Raw genomic sequence first — 24,529 nt, 5'->3', positions numbered from 1 at the left:
ACCAGGCTGGGCCCCCCGCGGCACAGCGAGGGCACGTCCCCCGCACTCGACTTAGGGAAGGCTGCTGGAGACTGCTGCGGCCACCCTGCTGCCGGGTTTCTGGAGGGCTTCCTGGAAGCAGCCTCCACACCAAGCCCTTGGAAGGCCCAGGCGACGGAGGAGCCGGTCAGGCAGGGGCCGAGGACGGTGAGAGGCCGGGCGGGAAGGAGCATGTCAGGCAGGGGCAGAGGACGGTGACAGGCCGGGCGGGGAGGAGCCGGTCAGGCGGGGGCCCAGGACAGTGACGGGCCTGGCCGGGGAGGAGTGCGTCAGGCAGGGGCAGAGGAGACGGGCTGGGTAAGGGGTAGAGTGACAGTTAGGGCACAATTCACAATCGCAAAGACGTGGAAGCGACCCGAGTGCCCATCCATCCAGGAGTGCATTAATAAAATGTGGCGCGTGGACACCACGGAGTGCCATTCGGCTGTGAGGAGCAGCGGTGAGAGGGCGCCTCTCGTGTTCTCCTGGCCAGAGCTGGAACCCGTTCCAGTAAGCCAGGTATCCCAAGAATGGACACACGAGCACCACGTGAGCGCGCACACCAGCAAATTGGTACGAACGGATGGACACCTAAGTGGACGGAGAGGAATCACCTTCATCGGGTGGGTGTCGGGCGGGTGGGGGGAGGCGATGGGCATCCACATCCATTAGGAATGGGGTGGGTGCGCACCGACTGGGGGATGGGCGCACTTGAAGCTCTGACCCCAGGGGGGAGGCTTGGAGAGGGCAACTGTACCCGACCTTAACACTGGTACCCCCACAATACGCTGGAACAACATGAGAGGTATATGAATGAGAACACAGGGGGGAGGGGTGCACGGGCAACACATGTCACCTGAATACTTGTACTCCCATCATCTGCTTGAAAAGAGAGAGAAAAGAAAATGCAATCATAGAGGTAAGAGACACTTTTTAAAAATCATGAATCCGAAGAGAAAAGTAAAAGGAGGCCTGTGGAGCAGGTCTGGGTGTGACTCCGGATCCCCCAACATCAGGTGCCACCACCAAAGATTCCTGCGTGGAGCCCATAGAACCCCCAAAAGCAACGGGACGAGTTCTGGTCACATACTCCCTCAAAATGACATCCTGGCCTTCTTCTGGAACTCCCTCCCCTCTCAGACTCTCAAGGTTTTCTCCAGCGTGTCTGTTCCCACAGAGCAGACCTTTGGTCTGAGACCTGACAGTCCAGATGCCACGCATGCTGCCGCGTGGCGGCGGTGTCGCGGCTTGGGACAAGAGGAGGCCCCACGGTGCGGGCTGAGGCGCCAGGCAGCGCGGCGGGCGCTGAGGGTTGGGGTCACCCCCACCCCGGGCCGCCGCCGCGCTCCCAGAAAGGGGACAGAACAAGAGGCAAAAAAAAAAAAAAAAAAAAAAGAAGCAGCCTGTGGCCCCCGGTATTCCCAGGCAGTCTCCCATCCAACTACTGACCGGGCCCGACCCTGCTTAGCTTCCGAGACCAGACGAGATCGGGGGCGTTCAGGGTAGTGTGGCCCTAGACGGCGGCGGAGGGCGCCCCTGCCCCGCTCAAGAAGCCGAGCCTCTCTGCGCTTTCCCCCCGCCGCCGCCGCCGCCGCCGCCGCCGCCGCCGCCGCCGCCTCCCGCCCCAGGCCCCGCGCCGGGCCGGGCCTGTTGAGTTCGCCGGCCGGGTCCCGTGGGCTCCCAGGGACGGGGGTGATGGGCGGGGCGGGGCGGGGGGCTGTCTCTCTATACACACACACACACACTCACACTCACTCACACTCACACAAGATGCGCCTCCACGGCTGGACTCGCCAAGGTGGAGCCCTCCCAGCCCCCCTCGTCTCCTCGCCCGGCCTCCTTCACCTACCCGCTGCCCACCCCCAGCGCGTCGCCGCCGCTGACGCTGACTGCGCACGCGCGCGCCCTTTGACCCCAGCCAGGGGCCGCCCTCCCCCACAACCCCTTTCAGCTGTGCCCCCCCTCGCCCTGTGGGTGGGCTGCCGCCTATTCCCCCGGGCCAGGGCTGGGGCACAGCGCAAGGGGGAGGGGAGCCAGTGTATGGGGCGTCTCTCTCTGGGGATGTGTCCCATGGGTGGGGTGGGGTGGCGTGGTTTGTGGGGCGCTGAAGAAATCAGTCCCCTCCATCTCCTACCTCTGGAAAACGCCCAAGCCCGTGGAGAACCGCCGGCACCGCTTCGTGGGGGCCGGGACCCTCCTCTGTGTCCTCCTGTGGCCCGGTCCAAGGGGCCTGGGCCTGGCCGGGGCTGCATTGGACCCCGACCACCCTGGCGTGTGGACTCGCTAAAAATCGGCCATTTGATATTGGATTCCAGCTTCATTGAGGTCATTTCACTAATGAGTGCACCGGAAAGAGTTTCCTAATCCATCTGTGAGGGTGGCAACTGAAAGAGAATTTGAAAGCTGACAGAATAGGCGAGGGAAGGCATAGGAGATTTCCACACCCAGCAAGGAAGCCTTTCCCGAAATGGAAGAAAGAAACGAGCAAACAGAGACACCGGTAGCCCGCCCGGAAAAGAGTCTGCCCCCGAGAGAAAGCACCCTGACCAGGTTCACCCGTGGGTGGGTGGCGAGCTAGCGGCGTTCAGAAGAGCGAGGCCCGCAGTCTGTGCGGAAGACACCTGCACTCGGGTGTGTGTGGCGGCCCGATTCACAAGCAGCTCTAGATGTTAAACCAAGGAGAAGCCAGGGAGTTCCCAAGGCCCCAGGTGTCCTCAGCCCACGACTGGCTGCTGTGGGAATGCGAAGCCCGGCTCCTTGTCTCAGAGCGGGGTTCCCAGGAGGATCAGGCTGAAGCTGGGACTTGGCCTCAAAGTGTCCCCTCGCATGGCCACCCCCTTCCCCTTCCTGCTCCTCTACTCCTGGTGCCCCTCCATCCAGGGGCCAGACCTTAAAGAGTCACCGCAAGAGAATCCTGGTCCCAAAGGAGCCTTCTGGGGGACCGGTGCTGAGAGAGGTTGTGGGCATGGCCCGCTGGGGCTCTGCCCGACCCAGGGCTGAGAGATGCCACCTCCCAGCTCTGGGTCCCTGCAGGAAGTGTTGGCAAGCACAGGGCCAGTCCCCCAAAGGCCCAGGTACAGGGAGCCCAGGCCAAGCAGCCTGTGGAAGAAGCCACTTGCCGTGCCACCCCGGGAACAGGACTGCAGGCCCCGGCCCTTCCCACCTCCTCCTCCTCCTCCTCCTCCCCCCCCCGCGCCCCCCCCGGACATGGCACAGGGCTCAGAGACACCTCAGACTCTTGCTACCCAAGGTGCAAAGGGCATCAGTTGCTCCTCCAAACCCCCCCCCCGCCCAGCAGACCACGTTGTCCAGCCAGCCCCCGGGCCTCCCTGGGGTGCCCAGCACAAAAGTGCAGACACCCACCGGACCCTCAGTCTCAGCTTTCGGATGTTTTTGCCACTCTAAGGACCCGCAGGCCCGCTGGGCCTTCGGGCAGGACAGAGAGCCCCGGGATCCGACGTGGAGAGCTGCGTGTACGTGTACGTACGTCCCCATCAGGAGGCGGTCCCCACCTCCGCGGCTCTCCCCTTGCGGGGAGCGGCAGCCCCAGCCGGCAGCCACAGGGCCTCAGGGAAGACACCAGGCTGGGCCCCCCGCGGCACAGCGGGGGCACGTCCCCCGCACTCGACTTAGGGAAGGCTGCTGGAGACTGCTGCGGCCACCCTGCTGCCGGGTTTCTGGAGGGCTTCCTGGAAGCAGCCTCCACACCAAGCCCTTGGAAGGCCCAGGCGACGGAGGAGCCGGTCAGGCAGGGGCCGAGGACGGTGAGAGGCCGGGCGGGAAGGAGCATGTCAGGCAGGGGCAGAGGACGGTGACAGGCCGGGCGGGGAGGAGCCGGTCAGGCGGGGGCCCAGGACAGTGACGGGCCTGGCCGGGGAGGAGTGCGTCAGGCAGGGGCAGAGGAGACGGGCTGGGTAAGGGGTAGGGTGACAGTTAGGGCACAATTCACAATCGCAAAGACGTGGAAGCGACCCGAGTGCCCATCCATCCAGGAGTGCATTAATAAAATGTGGCGCGTGGACACCACGGAGTGCCATTCGGCTGTGAGGAGCAGCGGTGAGAGGGCGCCTCTCGTGTTCTCCTGGCCAGAGCTGGAACCCGTTCCAGTAAGCCAGGTATCCCAAGAATGGACACACGAGCACCACGTGAGCGCGCTCACCAGCAAATTGGTACGAACGGATGGACACCTAAGTGGACGGAGAGGAATCACCTTCATCGGGTGGGTGTCGGGCGGGTGGGGGGAGGCGATGGGCATCCACATCCATTAGGAATGGGGTGGGTGCGCACCGACTGGGGGATGGGCGCACTTGAAGCTCTGACCCCAGGGGGGAGGCTTGGAGAGGGCAACTGTACCCGACCTTAACACTGGTACCCCCACAATACGCTGGAACAACATGAGAGGTATATGAATGAGAACACAGGGGGGAGGGGTGCACGGGCAACACATGTCACCTGAATAGTTGTACTCCCATCATCTGCTTGAAAAGAGAGAGAAAAGAAAATGCAATCATAGAGGTAAGAGACACTTTTTAAAAATCATGAATCCGAAGAGAAAAGTAAAAGGAGGCCTGTGGAGCAGGTCTGGGTGTGACTCCGGATCCCCCAACATCAGGTGCCACCACCAAAGATTCCTGCGTGGAGCCCATAGAACCCCCAAAAGCAACGGGACGAGTTCTGGTCACATACTCCCTCAAAATGACATCCTGGCCTTCTTCTGGAACTCCCTCCCCTCTCAGACTCTCAAGGTTTTCTCCAGCGTGTCGGTTCCCACAGAGCAGACCTTTGGTCTGAGACCTGACAGTCCAGATGCCACGCATGCTGCCGCGTGGCGGCGGTGTCGCGGCTTGGGACAAGAGGAGGCCCCACGGTGCGGGCTGAGGCGCCAGGCAGCGCGGCGGGCGCTGAGGGTTGGGGTCACCCCCACCCCGGGCCGCCGCCGCGCTCCCAGAAAGGGGACAGAACAAGAGGCAAAAAAAAAAAAAAAAAAAAAAGAAGCAGCCTGTGGCCCCCGGTATTCCCAGGCAGTCTCCCATCCAAGTACTGACCGGGCCCGACCCTGCTTAGCTTCCGAGACCAGACGAGATCGGGGGCGTTCAGGGTGGTGTGGCCCTAGACGGCGGCGGAGGGCGCCCCTGCCCCGCTCAAGAAGCCGAGCCTCTCTGCGCTTTCCCCCCGCCGCCGCCGCCGCCGCCGCCGCCGCCGCCGCCGCCGCCTCCCGCCCCAGGCCCCGCGCCGGGCCGGGCCTGTTGAGTTCGCCGGCCGGGTCCCGTGGGCTCCCAGGGACGGGGGTGATGGGCGGGGCGGGGCGGGGGGCTGTCTCTCTATACACACACACACACACTCACACTCACTCACACTCACACAAGATGCGCCTCCACGGCTGGACTCGCCAAGGTGGAGCCCTCCCAGCCCCCCTCGTCTCCTCGCCCGGCCTCCTTCACCTACCCGCTGCCCACCCCCAGCGCGTCGCCGCCGCTGACGCTGACTGCGCACGCGCGCGCCCTTTGACCCCAGCCAGGGGCCGCCCTCCCCCACAACCCCTTTCAGCTGTGCCCCCCCTCGCCCTGTGGGTGGGCTGCCGCCTATTCCCCCGGGCCAGGGCTGGGGCACAGCGCAAGGGGGAGGGGAGCCAGTGTATGGGGCGTCTCTCTCTGGGGATGTGTCCCATGGGTGGGGTGGGGTGGCGTGGTTTGTGGGGCGCTGAAGAAATCAGTCCCCTCCATCTCCTACCTCTGGAAAACGCCCAAGCCCGTGGAGAACCGCCGGCACCGCTTCGTGGGGGCCGGGACCCTCCTCTGTGTCCTCCTGTGGCCCGGTCCAAGGGGCCTGGGCCTGGCCGGGGCTGCATTGGACCCCGACCACCCTGGCGTGTGGACTCGCTAAAAATCGGCCATTTGATATTGGATTCCAGCTTCATTGAGGTCATTTCACTAATGAGTGCACCGGAAAGAGTTTCCTAATCCATCTGTGAGGGTGGCAACTGAAAGAGAATTTGAAAGCTGACAGAATAGGCGAGGGAAGGCATAGGAGATTTCCACACCCAGCAAGGAAGCCTTTCCCGAAATGGAAGAAAGAAACGAGCAAACAGAGACACCGGTAGCCCGCCCGGAAAAGAGTCTGCCCCCGAGAGAAAGCACCCTGACCAGGTTCACCCGTGGGTGGGTGGCGAGCTAGCGGCGTTCAGAAGAGCGAGGCCCGCAGTCTGTGCGGAAGACACCTGCACTCGGGTGTGTGTGGCGGCCCGATTCACAAGCAGCTCTAGATGTTAAACCAAGGAGAAGCCAGGGAGTTCCCAAGGCCCCAGGTGTCCTCAGCCCACGACTGGCTGCTGTGGGAATGCGAAGCCCGGCTCCTTGTCTCAGAGCGGGGTTCCCAGGAGGATCAGGCTGAAGCTGGGACTTGGCCTCAAAGTGTCCCCTCGCATGGCCACCCCCTTCCCCTTCCTGCTCCTCTACTCCTGGTGCCCCTCCATCCAGGGGCCAGACCTTAAAGAGTCACCGCAAGAGAATCCTGGTCCCAAAGGAGCCTTCTGGGGGACCGGTGCTGAGAGAGGTTGTGGGCATGGCCCGCTGGGGCTCTGCCCGACCCAGGGCTGAGAGATGCCACCTCCCAGCTCTGGGTCCCTGCAGGAAGTGTTGGCAAGCACAGGGCCAGTCCCCCAAAGGCCCAGGTGCAGGGAGCCCAGGCCAAGCAGCCTGTGGAAGAAGCCACTTGCCGTGCCACCCCGGGAACAGGACTGCAGGCCCCGGCCCTTCCCACCTCCTCCTCCTCCTCCTCCTCCCCCCCCCCGCGCCCCCCCCCCGGACATGGCACAGGGCTCAGAGACACCTCAGACTCTTGCTACCCAAGGTGCAAAGGGCATCAGTTGCTCCTCCAAACCCCCCCCCGCCCAGCAGACCACGTTGTCCAGCCAGCCCCCGGGCCTCCCTGGGGTGCCCAGCACAAAAGTGCAGACACCCACCGGACCCTCAGTCTCAGCTTTCGGATGTTTTTGCCACTCTAAGGACCCGCAGGCCCGCTGGGCCTTCGGGCAGGACAGAGAGCCCCGGGATCCGACGTGGAGAGCTGCGTGTACGTACGTCCCCATCAGGAGGCGGTCCCCACCTCCGCGGCTCTCCCCTCGCGGGGAGCGGCAGCCCCAGCCGGCAGCCGCAGGGCCTCAGGGAAGACACCAGGCTGGGCCCCCCGCGGCACAGCGAGGGCACGTCCCCCGCACTCGACTTAGGGAAGGCTGCTGGAGACTGCTGCGGCCACCCTGCTGCCGGGTTTCTGGAGGGCTTCCTGGAAGCAGCCTCCACACCAAGCCCTTGGAAGGCCCAGGCGACGGAGGAGCCGGTCAGGCAGGGGCCGAGGACGGTGAGAGGCCGGGCGGGAAGGAGCATGTCAGGCAGGGGCAGAGGACGGTGACAGGCCGGGCGGGGAGGAGCCGGTCAGGCGGGGGCCCAGGACAGTGACGGGCCTGGCCGGGGAGGAGTGCGTCAGGCAGGGGCAGAGGAGACGGGCTGGGTAAGGGGTAGAGTGACAGTTAGGGCACAATTCACAATCGCAAAGACGTGGAAGCGACCCGAGTGCCCATCCATCCAGGAGTGCATTAATAAAATGTGGCGCGTGGACACCACGGAGTGCCATTCGGCTGTGAGGAGCAGCGGTGAGAGGGCGCCTCTCGTGTTCTCCTGGCCAGAGCTGGAACCCGTTCCAGTAAGCCAGGTATCCCAAGAATGGACACACGAGCACCACGTGAGCGCGCACACCAGCAAATTGGTACGAACGGATGGACACCTAAGTGGACGGAGAGGAATCACCTTCATCGGGTGGGTGTCGGGCGGGTGGGGGGAGGCGATGGGCATCCACATCCATTAGGAATGGGGTGGGTGCGCACCGACTGGGGGATGGGCGCACTTGAAGCTCTGACCCCAGGGGGGAGGCTTGGAGAGGGCAACTGTACCCGACCTTAACACTGGTACCCCCACAATACGCTGGAACAACATGAGAGGTATATGAATGAGAACACAGGGGGGAGGGGTGCACGGGCAACACATGTCACCTGAATACTTGTACTCCCATCATCTGCTTGAAAAGAGAGAGAAAAGAAAATGCAATCATAGAGGTAAGAGACACTTTTTAAAAATCATGAATCCGAAGAGAAAAGTAAAAGGAGGCCTGTGGAGCAGGTCTGGGTGTGACTCCGGATCCCCCAACATCAGGTGCCACCACCAAAGATTCCTGCGTGGAGCCCATAGAACCCCCAAAAGCAACGGGACGAGTTCTGGTCACATACTCCCTCAAAATGACATCCTGGCCTTCTTCTGGAACTCCCTCCCCTCTCAGACTCTCAAGGTTTTCTCCAGCGTGTCTGTTCCCACAGAGCAGACCTTTGGTCTGAGACCTGACAGTCCAGATGCCACGCATGCTGCCGCGTGGCGGCGGTGTCGCGGCTTGGGACAAGAGGAGGCCCCACGGTGCGGGCTGAGGCGCCAGGCAGCGCGGCGGGCGCTGAGGGTTGGGGTCACCCCCACCCCGGGCCGCCGCCGCGCTCCCAGAAAGGGGACAGAACAAGAGGCAAAAAAAAAAAAAAAAAAAAAAAGAAGCAGCCTGTGGCCCCCGGTATTCCCAGGCAGTCTCCCATCCAACTACTGACCGGGCCCGACCCTGCTTAGCTTCCGAGACCAGACGAGATCGGGGGCGTTCAGGGTAGTGTGGCCCTAGACGGCGGCGGAGGGCGCCCCTGCCCCGCTCAAGAAGCCGAGCCTCTCTGCGCTTTCCCCCCGCCGCCGCCGCCGCCGCCGCCGCCGCCGCCGCCGCCGCCTCCCGCCCCAGGCCCCGCGCCGGGCCGGGCCTGTTGAGTTCGCCGGCCGGGTCCCGTGGGCTCCCAGGGACGGGGGTGATGGGCGGGGCGGGGCGGGGGGCTGTCTCTCTATACACACACACACACACTCACACTCACTCACACTCACACAAGATGCGCCTCCACGGCTGGACTCGCCAAGGTGGAGCCCTCCCAGCCCCCCTCGTCTCCTCGCCCGGCCTCCTTCACCTACCCGCTGCCCACCCCCAGCGCGTCGCCGCCGCTGACGCTGACTGCGCACGCGCGCGCCCTTTGACCCCAGCCAGGGGCCGCCCTCCCCCACAACCCCTTTCAGCTGTGCCCCCCCTCGCCCTGTGGGTGGGCTGCCGCCTATTCCCCCGGGCCAGGGCTGGGGCACAGCGCAAGGGGGAGGGGAGCCAGTGTATGGGGCGTCTCTCTCTGGGGATGTGTCCCATGGGTGGGGTGGGGTGGCGTGGTTTGTGGGGCGCTGAAGAAATCAGTCCCCTCCATCTCCTACCTCTGGAAAACGCCCAAGCCCGTGGAGAACCGCCGGCACCGCTTCGTGGGGGCCGGGACCCTCCTCTGTGTCCTCCTGTGGCCCGGTCCAAGGGGCCTGGGCCTGGCCGGGGCTGCATTGGACCCCGACCACCCTGGCGTGTGGACTCGCTAAAAATCGGCCATTTGATATTGGATTCCAGCTTCATTGAGGTCATTTCACTAATGAGTGCACCGGAAAGAGTTTCCTAATCCATCTGTGAGGGTGGCAACTGAAAGAGAATTTGAAAGCTGACAGAATAGGCGAGGGAAGGCATAGGAGATTTCCACACCCAGCAAGGAAGCCTTTCCCGAAATGGAAGAAAGAAACGAGCAAACAGAGACACCGGTAGCCCGCCCGGAAAAGAGTCTGCCCCCGAGAGAAAGCACCCTGACCAGGTTCACCCGTGGGTGGGTGGCGAGCTAGCGGCGTTCAGAAGAGCGAGGCCCGCAGTCTGTGCGGAAGACACCTGCACTCGGGTGTGTGTGGCGGCCCGATTCACAAGCAGCTCTAGATGTTAAACCAAGGAGAAGCCAGGGAGTTCCCAAGGCCCCAGGTGTCCTCAGCCCACGACTGGCTGCTGTGGGAATGCGAAGCCCGGCTCCTTGTCTCAGAGCGGGGTTCCCAGGAGGATCAGGCTGAAGCTGGGACTTGGCCTCAAAGTGTCCCCTCGCATGGCCACCCCCTTCCCCTTCCTGCTCCTCTACTCCTGGTGCCCCTCCATCCAGGGGCCAGACCTTAAAGAGTCACCGCAAGAGAATCCTGGTCCCAAAGGAGCCTTCTGGGGGACCGGTGCTGAGAGAGGTTGTGGGCATGGCCCGCTGGGGCTCTGCCCGACCCAGGGCTGAGAGATGCCACCTCCCAGCTCTGGGTCCCTGCAGGAAGTGTTGGCAAGCACAGGGCCAGTCCCCCAAAGGCCCAGGTGCAGGGAGCCCAGGCCAAGCAGCCTGTGGAAGAAGCCACTTGCCGTGCCACCCCGGGAACAGGACTGCAGGCCCCGGCCCTTCCCACCTCCTCCTCCTCCTCCTCCTCCCCCCCCCCGCGCCCCCCCCCCCGGACATGGCACAGGGCTCAGAGACACCTCAGACTCTTGCTACCCAAGGTGCAAAGGGCATCAGTTGCTCCTCCAAACCCCCCCCCGCCCAGCAGACCACGTTGTCCAGCCAGCCCCCGGGCCTCCCTGGGGTGCCCAGCACAAAAGTGCAGACACCCACCGGACCCTCAGTCTCAGCTTTCGGATGTTTTTGCCACTCTAAGGACCCGCAGGCCCGCTGGGCCTTCGGGCAGGACAGAGAGCCCCGGGATCCGACGTGGAGAGCTGCGTGTACGTACGTCCCCATCAGGAGGCGGTCCCCACCTCCGCGGCTCTCCCCTCGCGGGGAGCGGCAGCCCCAGCCGGCAGCCGCAGGGCATCAGGGAAGACACCAGGCTGGGCCCCCCGCGGCACAGCGGGGGCACGTCCCCCGCACTCGACTTAGGGAAGGCTGCTGGAGACTGCTGCGGCCACCCTGCTGCCGGGTTTCTGGAGGGCTTCCTGGAAGCAGCCTCCACACCAAGCCCTTGGAAGGCCCAGGCGACGGAGGAGCCGGTCAGGCAGGGGCCGAGGACGGTGAGAGGCCGGGCGGGAAGGAGCATGTCAGGCAGGGGCAGAGGACGGTGACAGGCCGGGCGGGGAGGAGCCGGTCAGGCGGGGGCCCAGGACAGTGACGGGCCTGGCCGGGGAGGAGTGCGTCAGGCAGGGGCAGAGGAGACGGGCTGGGTAAGGGGTAGGGTGACAGTTAGGGCACAATTCACAATCGCAAAGACGTGGAAGCGACCCGAGTGCCCATCCATCCAGGAGTGCATTAATAAAATGTGGCGCGTGGACACCACGGAGTGCCATTCGGCTGTGAGGAGCAGCGGTGAGAGGGCGCCTCTCGTGTTCTCCTGGCCAGAGCTGGAACCCGTTCCAGTAAGCCAGGTATCCCAAGAATGGACACACGAGCACCACGTGAGCGCGCTCACCAGCAAATTGGTACGAACGGATGGACACCTAAGTGGACGGAGAGGAATCACCTTCATCGGGTGGGTGTCGGGCGGGTGGGGGGAGGCGATGGGCATCCACATCCATTAGGAATGGGGTGGGTGCGCACCGACTGGGGGATGGGCGCACTTGAAGCTCTGACCCCAGGGGGGAGGCTTGGAGAGGGCAACTGTACCCGACCTTAACACTGGTACCCCCACAATACGCTGGAACAACATGAGAGGTATATGAATGAGAACACAGGGGGGAGGGGTGCACGGGCAACACATGTCACCTGAATACTTGTACTCCCATCATCTGCTTGAAAAGAGAGAGAAAAGAAAATGCAATCATAGAGGTAAGAGACACTTTTTAAAAATCATGAATCCGAAGAGAAAAGTAAAAGGAGGCCTGTGGAGCAGGTCTGGGTGTGACTCCGGATCCCCCAACATCAGGTGCCACCACCAAAGATTCCTGCGTGGAGCCCATAGAACCCCCAAAAGCAACGGGACGAGTTCTGGTCACATACTCCCTCAAAATGACATCCTGGCCTTCTTCTGGAACTCCCTCCCCTCTCAGACTCTCAAGGTTTTCTCCAGCGTGTCGGTTCCCACAGAGCAGACCTTTGGTCTGAGACCTGACAGTCCAGATGCCACGCATGCTGCCGCGTGGCGGCGGTGTCGCGGCTTGGGACAAGAGGAGGCCCCACGGTGCGGGCTGGGGCGCCAGGCAGCGCGGCGGGCGCTGAGGGTTGGGGTCACCCCCACCCCGGGCCGCCGCCGCGCTCCCAGAAAGGGGACAGAACAAGAGGCAAAAAAAAAAAAAAAAGAAGCAGCCTGTGGCCCCCGGTATTCCCAGGCGGTCTCCCATCCAAGTACTGACCGGGCCCGACCCTGCTTAGCTTCCGAGACCACACGAGATCGGGGGCGTTCAGGGTGGTGTGGCCCTAGACGGCGGCGGAGGGCGCCCCTGCCCCGCTCAAGAAGCCGAGCCTCTCTGCGCTTTCCCGCCGCCGCCGCCGCCGCCGCCGCCGCCGCCGCCTCCCGCCCCAGGCCCCGCGCCGGGCCGGGCCTGTTGAGTTCGCCGGCCGGGTCCCGTGGGCTCCCAGGGACGGGGGTGATGGGCGGGGCGGGGCGGGGGGCTGTCTCTCTATACACACACACACACACTCACACTCACTCACACTCACACAAGATGCGCCTCCACGGCTGGACTCGCCAAGGTGGAGCCCTCCCAGCCCCCCTCGTCTCCTCGCCCGGCCTCCTTCACCTACCCGCTGCCCACCCCCAGCGCGTCGCCGCCGCTGACGCTGACTGCGCACGCGCGCGCCCTTTGACCCCAGCCAGGGGCCGCCCTCCCCCACAACCCCTTTCAGCTGTGCCCCCCCTCGCCCTGTGGGTGGGCTGCCGCCTATTCCCCCGGGCCAGGGCTGGGGCACAGCGCAAGGGGGAGGGGAGCCAGTGTATGGGGCGTCTCTCTCTGGGGATGTGTCCCATGGGTGGGGTGGGGTGGCGTGGTTTGTGGGGCGCTGAAGAAATCAGTCCCCTCCATCTCCTACCTCTGGAAAACGCCCAAGCCCGTGGAGAACCGCCGGCACCGCTTCGTGGGGGCCGGGACCCTCCTCTGTGTCCTCCTGTGGCCCGGTCCAAGGGGCCTGGGCCTGGCCGGGGCTGCATTGGACCCCGACCACCCTGGCGTGTGGACTCGCTAAAAATCGGCCATTAGATATTGGATTCCAGCTTCATTGAGGTCATTTCACTAATGAGTGCACCGGAAAGAGTTTCCTAATCCATCTGTGAGGGTGGCAACTGAAAGAGAATTTGAAAGCTGACAGAATAGGCGAGGGAAGGCATAGGAGATTTCCACACCCAGCAAGGAAGCCTTTCCCGAAATGGAAGAAAGAAACGAGCAAACAGAGACACCGGTAGCCCGCCCGGAAAAGAGTCTGCCCCCGAGAGAAAGCACCCTGACCAGGTTCACCCGTGGGTGGGTGGCGAGCTAGCGGCGTTCAGAAGAGCGAGGCCCGCAGTCTGTGCGGAAGACACCTGCACTCGGGTGTGTGTGGCGGCCCGATTCACAAGCAGCTCTAGATGTTAAACCAAGGAGAAGCCAGGGAGTTCCCAAGGCCCCAGGTGTCCTCAGCCCACGACTGGCTGCTGTGGGAATGCGAAGCCCGGCTCCTTGTCTCAGAGCGGGGTTCCCAGGAGGATCAGGCTGAAGCTGGGACTTGGCCTCAAAGTGTCCCCTCGCATGGCCACCCCCTTCCCCTTCCTGCTCCTCTACTCCTGGTGCCCCTCCATCCAGGGGCCAGACCTTAAAGAGTCACCGCAAGAGAATCCTGGTCCCAAAGGAGCCTTCTGGGGGACCGGTGCTGAGAGAGGTTGTGGGCATGGCCCGCTGGGGCTCTGCCCGACCCAGGGCTGAGAGATGCCACCTCCCAGCTCTGGGTCCCTGCAGGAAGTGTTGGCAAGCACAGGGCCAGTCCCCCAAAGGCCCAGGTGCAGGGAGCCCAGGCCAAGCAGCCTGTGGAAGAAGCCACTTGCCGTGCCACCCCGGGAACAGGACTGCAGGCCCCGGCCCTTCCCACCTCCTCCTCCTCCTCCTCCTCCCCCCCCCGCGCCCCCCCCCCCCGGACATGGCACAGGGCTCAGAGACACCTCAGACTCTTGCTACCCAAGGTGCGAAGGGCATCAGTTGCTCCTCCAACCCCCCCCCGCCCAGCAGACCACGTTGTCCAGCCAGCCCCCGGGCCTCCCTGGGGTGCCCAGCACAAAAGTGCAGACACCCACCGGACCCTCAGTCTCAGCTTTCAGATGTTTTTGCCACTCTAAGGACCCGCAGGCCCGCTGGGCCTTCGGGCAGGACAGAGAGCCCCGGGATCCGACGTGGAGAGCTGCGTGTACGTACGTCCCCATCAGGAGGCGGTCCCCACCTCCGCGGCTCTCCCCTCGCGGGGAGCGGCAGCCCCAGCCGGCAGCCGCAGGGCATCAGGGAAGACACCAGGCTGGGCCCCCCGCGGCACAGCGGGGGCACGTCCCCCGCACTCGACTTAGGGAAGGCTGCTGGAGACTGCTGCGGCCACCCTGCTGCCGGGTTTCTGGAGGGCTTCCTGGAAGCAGCCTCCACACCAAGCCCTTGGAAGGCCCAGGCGACGGAGGAGCCGGTCAGGCAGGGGCCGAGGACGGTGAGAGGCCGGGCGGGAAGGAGCATGTCAGGCAGGGGCAGAGGACGGTGACAGGCCGGGCGGGGAGGAGCCGGTCAGGCGGGGGCCCAGGACAGTGACGGGCCTGGCCGGGGAGGAGTGCGTCAGGCAGGGGCAGAGGAGACGGGCTGGGTAAGGGGTAGAGTGACAGTTAGGGCACAATTCACAATCGCAAAGACGTGGAAGCGACCCGAGTGCCCATCCATCCAGGAGTGCATTAATAAAATGTGGCGCGTGGACACCACGGAGTGCCATTCGGCTGTGAGGAGCAGCGGTGAGAGGGCGCCTCTCGTGTTCTCCTGGCCAGAGCTGGAACCCGTTCCAGTAAGCCAGGTATCCCAAGAATGGACACACGAGCACCACGTGAGCGCGCTCACCAGCAAATTGGTACGAACGGATGGACACCTAAGTGGACGGAGAGGAATCACCTTCATCGGGTGGGTGTCGGGCGGGTGGGGGGAGGCGATGGGCATCCACATCCATTAGGAATGGGGTGGGTGCGCACCGACTGGGGGATGGGCGCACTTGAAGCTCTGACCCCAGGGGGGAGGCTTGGAGAGGGCAACTGTACCCGACCTTAACACTGGTACCCCCACAATACGCTGGAACAACATGAGAGGTATATGAATGAGAACACAGGGGGGAGGGGTGCACGGGCAACACATGTCACCTGAATACTTGTACTCCCATCATCTGCTTGAAAAGAGAGAGAAAAGAAAATGCAATCATAGAGGTAAGAGACACTTTTTAAAAATCATGAATCCGAAGAGAAAAGTAAAAGGAGGCCTGTGGAGCAGGTCTGGGTGTGACTCCGGATCCCCCAACATCAGGTGCCACCACCAAAGATTCCTGCGTGGAGCCCATAGAACCCCCAAAAGCAACGGGACGAGTTCTGGTCACATACTCCCTCAAAATGACATCCTGGCCTTCTTCTGGAACTCCCTCCCCTCTCAGACTCTCAAGGTTTTCTCCAGCGTGTCTGTTCCCACAGAGCAGACCTTTGGTCTGAGACCTGACAGTCCAGATGCCACGCATGCTGCCGCGTGGCGGCGGTGTCGCGGCTTGGGACAAGAGGAGGCCCCACGGTGCGGGCTGAGGCGCCAGGCAGCGCGGCGGGCGCTGAGGGTTGGGGTCACCCCCACCCCGGGCCGCCGCCGCGCTCCCAGAAAGGGGACAGAACAAGAGGCAAAAAAAAAAAAAAAAAAAAAAGAAGCAGCCTGTGGCCCCCGGTATTCCCAGGCAGTCTCCCATCCAAGTACTGACCGGGCCCGACCCTGCTTAGCTTCCGAGACCAGACGAGATCGGGGGCGTTCAGGGTGGTGTGGCCCTAGACGGCGGCGGAGGGCGCCCCTGCCCCGCTCAAGAAGCCGAGCCTCTCTGCGCTTTCCCGCCGCCGCCGCCGCCGCCTCCCGCCCCAGGCCCCGCGCCAGGCCGGGCCTGTTGAGTTCGCCGGCCGGGTCCCGTGGGCTCCCAGGGACGGGGGTGATGGGCGGGGCGGGGCGGGGGGCTGTCTCTCTATACACACACACACACACTCACACTCACTCACACTCACACAAGATGCGCCTCCACGGCTGGACTCGCCAAGGTGGAGCCCTCCCAGCCCCCCTCGTCTCCTCGCCCGGCCTCCTTCACCTACCCGCTGCCCACCCCCAGCGCGTCGCCGCCGCTGACGCTGACTGCGCACGCGCGCGCCCTTTGACCCCAGCCAGGGGCCGCCCTCCCCCACAACCCCTTTCAGCTGTGCCCCCCCTCGCCCTGTGGGTGGGCTGCCGCCTATTCCCCCGGGCCAGGGCTGGGGCACAGCGCAAGGGGGAGGGGAGCCAGTGTATGGGGCGTCTCTCTCTGGGGATGTGTCCCATGGGTGGGGTGGGGTGGCGTGGTTTGTGGGGCGCTGAAGAAATCAGTCCCCTCCATCTCCTACCTCTGGAAAACGCCCAAGCCCGTGGAGAACCGCCGGCACCGCTTCGTGGGGGCCGGGACCCTCCTCTGTGTCCTCCTGTGGCCCGGTCCAAGGGGCCTGGGCCTGGCCGGGGCTGCATTGGACCCCGACCACCCTGGCGTGTGGACTCGCTAAAAATCGGCCATTAGATATTGGATTCCAGCTTCATTGAGGTCATTTCACTAATGAGTGCACCGGAAAGAGTTTCCTAATCCATCTGTGAGGGTGGCAACTGAAAGAGAATTTGAAAGCTGACAGAATAGGCGAGGGAAGGCATAGGAGATTTCCACACCCAGCAAGGAAGCCTTTCCCGAAATGGAAGAAAGAAACGAGCAAACAGAGACACCGGTAGCCCGCCCGGAAAAGAGTCTGCCCCCGAGAGAAAGCACCCTGACCAGGTTCACCCGTGGGTGGGTGGCGAGCTAGCGGCGTTCAGAAGAGCGAGGCCCGCAGTCTGTGCGGAAGACACCTGCGCTCGGGTGTGTGTGGCGGCCCGATTCACAAGCAGCTCTAGATGTTAAACCAAGGAGAAGCCAGGGAGTTCCCAAGGCCCCAGGTGTCCTCAGCCCACGACTGGCTGCTGTGGGAATGCGAAGCCCGGCTCCTTGTCTCAGAGCGGGGTTCCCAGGAGGATCAGGCTGAAGCTGGGACTTGGCCTCAAAGTGTCCCCTCGCATGGCCACCCCCTTCCCCTTCCTGCTCCTCTACTCCTGGTGCCCCTCCATCCAGGGGCCAGACCTTAAAGAGTCACCGCAAGAGAATCCTGGTCCCAAAGGAGCCTTCTGGGGGACCGGTGCTGAGAGAGGTTGTGGGCATGGCCCGCTGGGGCTCTGCCCGACCCAGGGCTGAGAGATGCCACCTCCCAGCTCTGGGTCCCTGCAGGAAGTGTTGGCAAGCACAGGGCCAGTCCCCCAAAGGCCCAGGTGCAGGGAGCCCAGGCCAAGCAGCCTGTGGAAGAAGCCACTTGCCGTGCCACCCCGGGAACAGGACTGCAGGCCCCGGCCCTTCCCACCTCCTCCTCCTCCTCCTCCTCCCCCCCCCGCGCCCCGCCCCCGGACATGGCACAGGGCTCAGAGACACCTCAGACTCTTGCTACCCAAGGTGCGAAGGGCATCAGTTGCTCCTCCAACCCCCCCCGCCCAGCAGACCACGTTGTCCAGCCAGCCCCCGGGCCTCCCTGGGGTGCCCAGCACAAAAGTGCAGACACCCACCGGACCCTCAGTCTCAGCTTTCGGATGTTTTTGCCACTCTAAGGACCCGCAGGCCCGCTGGGCCTTCGGGCAGGACAGAGAGCCCCGGGATCCGACGTGGAGAGCTGCGTGTACGTACGTCCCCATCAGGAGGCGGTCCCCACCTCCGCGGCTCTCCCCTCGCGGGGAGCGGCAGCCCCAGCCGGCAGCCGCAGGGCATCAGGGAAGACACCAGGCTGGGCCCCCCGCGGCACAGCGGGGGCACGTCCCCCGCACTCGACTTAGGGAAGGCTGCTGGAGACTGCTGCGGCCACCCTGCTGCCGGGTTTCTGGAGGGCTTCCTGGAAGCAGCCTCCACACCAAGCCCTTGGAAGGCCCAGGCGACGGAGGAGCCGGTCAGGCAGGGGCCGAGGACGGTGAGAGGCCGGGCGGGAAGGAGCATGTCAGGCAGGGGCAGAGGACGGTGACAGGCCGGGCGGGGAGGAGCCGGTCAGGCGGGGGCCCAGGACAGTGACGGGCCTGGCCGGGGAGGAGTGCGTCAGGCAGGGGCAGAGGAGACGGGCTGGGTAAGGGGTAGAGTGACAGTTAGGGCACAATTCACAATCGCAAAGACGTGGAAGCGACCCGAGTGCCCATCCATCCAGGAGTGCATTAATAAAATGTGGCGCGTGGACACCACGGAGTGCCATTCGGCTGTGAGGAGCAGCGGTGAGAGGGCGCCTCTCGTGTTCTCCTGGCCAGAGCTGGAACCCGTTCCAGTAAGCCAGGTATCCCAAGAATGGACACACGAGCACCACGTGAGCGCGCTCACCAGCAAATTGGTACGAACGGATGGACACCTAAGTGGACGGAGAGGAATCACCTTCATCGGGTGGGTGTCGGGCGGGTGGGGGGAGGCGATGGGCATCCACATCCATTAGGAATGGGGTGGGTGCGCACCGACTGGGGGATGGGCGCACTTGAAGCTCTGACCCCAGGGGGGAGGCTTGGAGAGGGCAACTGTACCCGACCTTAACACTGGTACCCCCACAATACGCTGGAACAACATGAGAGGTATATGAATGAGAACACAGGGGGGAGGGGTGCACGGGCAACACATGTCACCTGAATACTTGTACTCCCATCATCTGCTTGAAAAGAGAGAGAAAAGAAAATGCAATCATAGAGGTAAGAGACACTTTTTAAAAATCATGAATCCGAAGAGAAAAGTAAAAGGAGGCCTGTGGAGCAGGTCTGGGTGTGACTCCGGATCCCCCAACATCAGGTGCCACCACCAAAGATTCCTGCGTGGAGCCCATAGAACCCCCAAAAGCAACGGGACGAGTTCTGGTCACATACTCCCTCAAAATGACATCCTGGCCTTCTTCTGGAACTCCCTCCCCTCTCAGACTCTCAAGGTTTTCTCCAGCGTGTCTGTTCCCACAGAGCAGACCTTTGGTCTGAGACCTGACAGTCCAGATGCCACGCATGCTGCCGCGTGGCGGCGGTGTCGCGGCTTGGGACAAGAGGAGGCCCCACGGTGCGGGCTGAGGCGCCAGGCACCGCGGCGGGCGCTGAGGGTTGGGGTCACCCCCACACCGGGCCGCCGCCGCGCTCCCAGAAAGGGGACAGAACAAGAGGCAAAAAAAAAAAAAAAAAAAAAGAAGCAGCCTGTGGCCCCCGGTATTCCCAGGCGGTCTCCCATCCAAGTACTGACCGGGCCCGACCCTGCTTAGCTTCCGAGACCAGACGAGATCGGGGGGCGTTCAGGGTGGTGTGGCCCTAGACGGCGGCGGAGGGCGCCCCTGCCCCGCTCAAGAAGCCGAGCCTCTCTGCGCTTTCCCCCCGCCGCCGCCGCCGCCGCCGCCGCCGCCGCCGCCGCCGCCTCCCGCCCCAGGCCCCGCGCCGGGCCGGGCCTGTTGAGCTCGCCGGCCGGGTCCCGTGGGCTCCCAGGGACGGGGGTGATGGGCGGGGCGGGGCGGGGGGCTGTCTCTCTATACACACACACACACACTCACACTCACTCACACTCACACAAGATGCGCCTCCACGGCTGGACTCGCCAAGGTGGAGCCCTCCCAGCCCCCCTCGTCTCCTCGCCCGGCCTCCTTCACCTACCCGCTGCCCACCCCCAGCGCGTCGCCGCCGCTGACGCTGACTGCGCACGCGCGCGCCCTTTGACCCCAGCCAGGGGCCGCCCTCCCCCACAACCCCTTTCAGCTGTGCCCCCCCTCGCCCTGTGGGTGGGCTGCCGCCTATTCCCCCGGGCCAGGGCTGGGGCACAGCGCAAGGGGGAGGGGAGCCAGTGTATGGGGCGTCTCTCTCTGGGGATGTGTCCCATGGGTGGGGTGGGGTGGCGTGGTTTGTGGGGCGCTGAAGAAATCAGTCCCCTCCATCTCCTACCTCTGGAAAACGCCCAAGCCCCTGGAGAACCGCCGGCACCGCTTCGTGGGGGCCGGGACCCTCCTCTGTGTCCTCCTGTGGCCCGGTCCAAGGGGCCTGGGCCTGGCCGGGGCTGCATTGGACCCCGACCACCCTGGCGTGTGGACTCGCTAAAAATCGGCCATTTGATATTGGATTCCAGCTTCATTGAGGTCATTTCACTAATGAGTGCACCGGAAAGAGTTTCCTAATCCATCTGTGAGGGTGGCAACTGAAAGAGAATTTGAAAGCTGACAGAATAGGCGAGGGAAGGCATAGGAGATTTCCACACCCAGCAAGGAAGCCTTTCCCGAAATGGAAGAAAGAAACGAGCAAACAGAGACACCGGTAGCCCGCCCGGAAAAGAGTCTGCCCCCGAGAGAAAGCACCCTGACCAGGTTCACCCGTGGGTGGGTGGCGAGCTAGCGGCGTTCAGAAGAGCGAGGCCCGCAGTCTGTGCGGAAGACACCTGCACTCGGGTGTGTGTGGCGGCCCGATTCACAAGCAGCTCTAGATGTTAAACCAAGGAGAAGCCAGGGAGTTCCCAAGGCCCCAGGTGTCCTCAGCCCACGACTGGCTGCTGTGGGAATGCGAAGCCCGGCTCCTTGTCTCAGAGCGGGGTTCCCAGGAGGATCAGGCTGAAGCTGGGACTTGGCCTCAAAGTGTCCCCTCGCATGGCCACCCCCTTCCCCTTCCTGCTCCTCTACTCCTGGTGCCCCTCCATCCAGGGGCCAGACCTTAAAGAGTCACCGCAAGAGAATCCTGGTCCCAAAGGAGCCTTCTGGGGGACCGGTGCTGAGAGAGGTTGTGGGCATGGCCCGCTGGGGCTCTGCCCGACCCAGGGCTGAGAGATGCCACCTCCCAGCTCTGGGTCCCTGCAGGAAGTGTTGGCAAGCACAGGGCCAGTCCCCCAAAGGCCCAGGTGCAGGGAGCCCAGGCCAAGCAGCCTGTGGAAGAAGCCACTTGCCGTGCCACCCCGGGAACAGGACTGCAGGCCCCGGCCCTTCCCACCTCCTCCTCCTCCTCCTCCTCCCCCCCCCGCGCCCCGCCCCCGGACATGGCACAGGGCTCAGAGACACCTCAGACTCTTGCTACCCAAGGTGCGAAGGGCATCAGTTGCTCCTCCAACCCCCCCCGCCCAGCAGACCACGTTGTCCAGCCAGCCCCCGGGCCTCCCTGGGGTGCCCAGCACAAAAGTGCAGACACCCACCGGACCCTCAGTCTCAGCTTTCGGATGTTTTTGCCACTCTAAGGACCCGCAGGCCCGCTGGGCCTTCGGGCAGGACAGAGAGCCCCGGGATCCGACGTGGAGAGCTGCGTGTACGTACGTCCCCATCAGGAGGCGGTCCCCACCTCCGCGGCTCTCCCCTCGCGGGGAGCGGCAGCCCCAGCCGGCAGCCGCAGGGCATCAGGGAAGACACCAGGCTGGGCCCCCCGCGGCACAGCGGGGGCACGTCCCCCGCACTCGACTTAGGGAAGGCTGCTGGAGACTGCTGCGGCCACCCTGCTGCCGGGTTTCTGGAGGGCTTCCTGGAAGCAGCCTCCACACCAAGCCCTTGGAAGGCCCAGGCGACGGAGGAGCCGGTCAGGCAGGGGCCGAGGACGGTGAGAGGCCGGGCGGGAAGGAGCATGTCAGGCAGGGGCAGAGGACGGTGACAGGCCGGGCGGGGAGGAGCCGGTCAGGCGGGGGCCCAGGACAGTGACGGGCCTGGCCGGGGAGGAGTGCGTCAGGCAGGGGCAGAGGAGACGGGCTGGGTAAGGGGTAGAGTGACAGTTAGGGCACAATTCACAATCGCAAAGACGTGGAAGCGACCCGAGTGCCCATCCATCCAGGAGTGCATTAATAAAATGTGGCGCGTGGACACCACGGAGTGCCATTCGGCTGTGAGGAGCAGCGGTGAGAGGGCGCCTCTCGTGTTCTCCTGGCCAGAGCTGGAACCCGTTCCAGTAAGCCAGGTATCCCAAGAATGGACACACGAGCACCACGTGAGCGCGCTCACCAGCAAATTGGTACGAACGGATGGACACCTAAGTGGACGGAGAGGAATCACCTTCATCGGGTGGGTGTCGGGCGGGTGGGGGGAGGCGATGGGCATCCACATCCATTAGGAATGGGGTGGGTGCGCACCGACTGGGGGATGGGCGCACTTGAAGCTCTGACCCCAGGGGGGAGGCTTGGAGAGGGCAACTGTACCCGACCTTAACACTGGTACCCCCACAATACGCTGGAACAACATGAGAGGTATATGAATGAGAACACAGGGGGGAGGGGTGCACGGGCAACACATGTCACCTGAATACTTGTACTCCCATCATCTGCTTGAAAAGAGAGAGAAAAGAAAATGCAATCATAGAGGTAAGAGACACTTTTTAAAAATCATGAATCCGAAGAGAAAAGTAAAAGGAGGCCTGTGGAGCAGGTCTGGGTGTGACTCCGGATCCCCCAACATCAGGTGCCACCACCAAAGATTCCTGCGTGGAGCCCATAGAACCCCCAAAAGCAACGGGACGAGTTCTGGTCACATACTCCCTCAAAATGACATCCTGGCCTTCTTCTGGAACTCCCTCCCCTCTCAGACTCTCAAGGTTTTCTCCAGCGTGTCTGTTCCCACAGAGCAGACCTTTGGTCTGAGACCTGACAGTCCAGATGCCACGCATGCTGCCGCGTGGCGGCGGTGTCGCGGCTTGGGACAAGAGGAGGCCCCACGGTGCGGGCTGAGGCGCCAGGCACCGCGGCGGGCGCTGAGGGTTGGGGTCACCCCCACCCCGGGCCGCCGCCGCGCTCCCAGAAAGGGGACAGAACAAGAGGCAAAAAAAAAAAAAAAAAAAAAGAAGCAGCCTGTGGCCCCCGGTATTCCCAGGCGGTCTCCCATCCAAGTACTGACCGGGCCCGACCCTGCTTAGCTTCCGAGACCAGACGAGATCGGGGGGCGTTCAGGGTGGTGTGGCCCTAGACGGCGGCGGAGGGCGCCCCTGCCCCGCTCAAGAAGCCGAGCCTCTCTGCGCTTTCCCCCCGCCGCCGCCTCCCGCCCCAGGCCCCGCGCCGGGCCGGGCCTGTTGAGCTCGCCGGCCGGGTCCCGTGGGCTCCCAGGGACGGGGGTGATGGGCGGGGCGGGGCGGGGGGCTGTCTCTCTATACACACACACACACACTCACACTCACTCACACTCACACAAGATGCGCCTCCACGGCTGGACTCGCCAAGGTGGAGCCCTCCCAGCCCCCCTCGTCTCCTCGCCCGGCCTCCTTCACCTACCCGCTGCCCACCCCCAGCGCGTCGCCGCCGCTGACGCTGACTGCGCACGCGCGCGCCCTTTGACCCCAGCCAGGGGCCGCCCTCCCCCACAACCCCTTTCAGCTGTGCCCCCCCTCGCCCTGTGGGTGGGCTGCCGCCTATTCCCCCGGGCCAGGGCTGGGGCACAGCGCAAGGGGGAGGGGAGCCAGTGTATGGGGCGTCTCTCTCTGGGGATGTGTCCCATGGGTGGGGTGGGGTGGCGTGGTTTGTGGGGCGCTGAAGAAATCAGTCCCCTCCATCTCCTACCTCTGGAAAACGCCCAAGCCCCTGGAGAACCGCCGGCACCGCTTCGTGGGGGCCGGGACCCTCCTCTGTGTCCTCCTGTGGCCCGGTCCAAGGGGCCTGGGCCTGGCCGGGGCTGCATTGGACCCCGACCACCCTGGCGTGTGGACTCGCTAAAAATCGGCCATTTGATATTGGATTCCAGCTTCATTGAGGTCATTTCACTAATGAGTGCACCGGAAAGAGTTTCCTAATCCATCTGTGAGGGTGGCAACTGAAAGAGAATTTGAAAGCTGACAGAATAGGCGAGGGAAGGCATAGGAGATTTCCACACCCAGCAAGGAAGCCTTTCCCGAAATGGAAGAAAGAAACGAGCAAACAGAGACACCGGTAGCCCGCCCGGAAAAGAGTCTGCCCCCGAGAGAAAGCACCCTGACCAGGTTCACCCGTGGGTGGGTGGCGAGCTAGCGGCGTTCAGAAGAGCGAGGCCCGCAGTCTGTGCGGAAGACACCTGCACTCGGGTGTGTGTGGCGGCCCGATTCACAAGCAGCTCTAGATGTTAAACCAAGGAGAAGCCAGGGAGTTCCCAAGGCCCCAGGTGTCCTCAGCCCACGACTGGCTGCTGTGGGAATGCGAAGCCCGGCTCCTTGTCTCAGAGCGGGGTTCCCAGGAGGATCAGGCTGAAGCTGGGACTTGGCCTCAAAGTGTCCCCTCGCATGGCCACCCCCTTCCCCTTCCTGCTCCTCTACTCCTGGTGCCCCTCCATCCAGGGGCCAGACCTTAAAGAGTCACCGCAAGAGAATCCTGGTCCCAAAGGAGCCTTCTGGGGGACCGGTGCTGAGAGAGGTTGTGGGCATGGCCCGCTGGGGCTCTGCCCGACCCAGGGCTGAGAGATGCCACCTCCCAGCTCTGGGTCCC

General features: G+C 63.9%; 7 pseudogenes; all 7 read right to left on the bottom strand.

Moving 5' to 3' along the window:
* Positions 1 to 1,418: 1,418 nt before the first annotated feature.
* LOC142876308 (uncharacterized) lies at positions 1,419 to 1,537 on the bottom strand (annotated as a pseudogene).
* Positions 1,538 to 5,014: 3,477 nt separating this feature from the next.
* Positions 5,015 to 5,133, bottom strand: LOC142876191 (uncharacterized; annotated as a pseudogene).
* A 3,474-nt stretch (positions 5,134 to 8,607) lies between these two features.
* Positions 8,608 to 8,726, bottom strand: LOC142876306 (uncharacterized; annotated as a pseudogene).
* A 3,468-nt stretch (positions 8,727 to 12,194) lies between these two features.
* Positions 12,195 to 12,313, bottom strand: LOC142876023 (uncharacterized; annotated as a pseudogene).
* Positions 12,314 to 15,777: 3,464 nt separating this feature from the next.
* Positions 15,778 to 15,896, bottom strand: LOC142876190 (uncharacterized; annotated as a pseudogene).
* A 3,445-nt stretch (positions 15,897 to 19,341) lies between these two features.
* LOC142876254 (uncharacterized) lies at positions 19,342 to 19,461 on the bottom strand (annotated as a pseudogene).
* A 3,469-nt stretch (positions 19,462 to 22,930) lies between these two features.
* LOC142876253 (uncharacterized) lies at positions 22,931 to 23,050 on the bottom strand (annotated as a pseudogene).
* Between the last annotated feature and the right edge of the window lie 1,479 nt (positions 23,051 to 24,529).

This window comes from Microcebus murinus, chromosome 14 (assembly GCF_040939455.1).
Source record: "Microcebus murinus isolate Inina chromosome 14, M.murinus_Inina_mat1.0, whole genome shotgun sequence".
Lineage (NCBI taxonomy): Eukaryota > Metazoa > Chordata > Mammalia > Primates > Cheirogaleidae > Microcebus > Microcebus murinus.
Note: the sequence above shows the minus strand (reverse complement) of the source record. Positions and strands in the feature narration are given on the sequence as shown.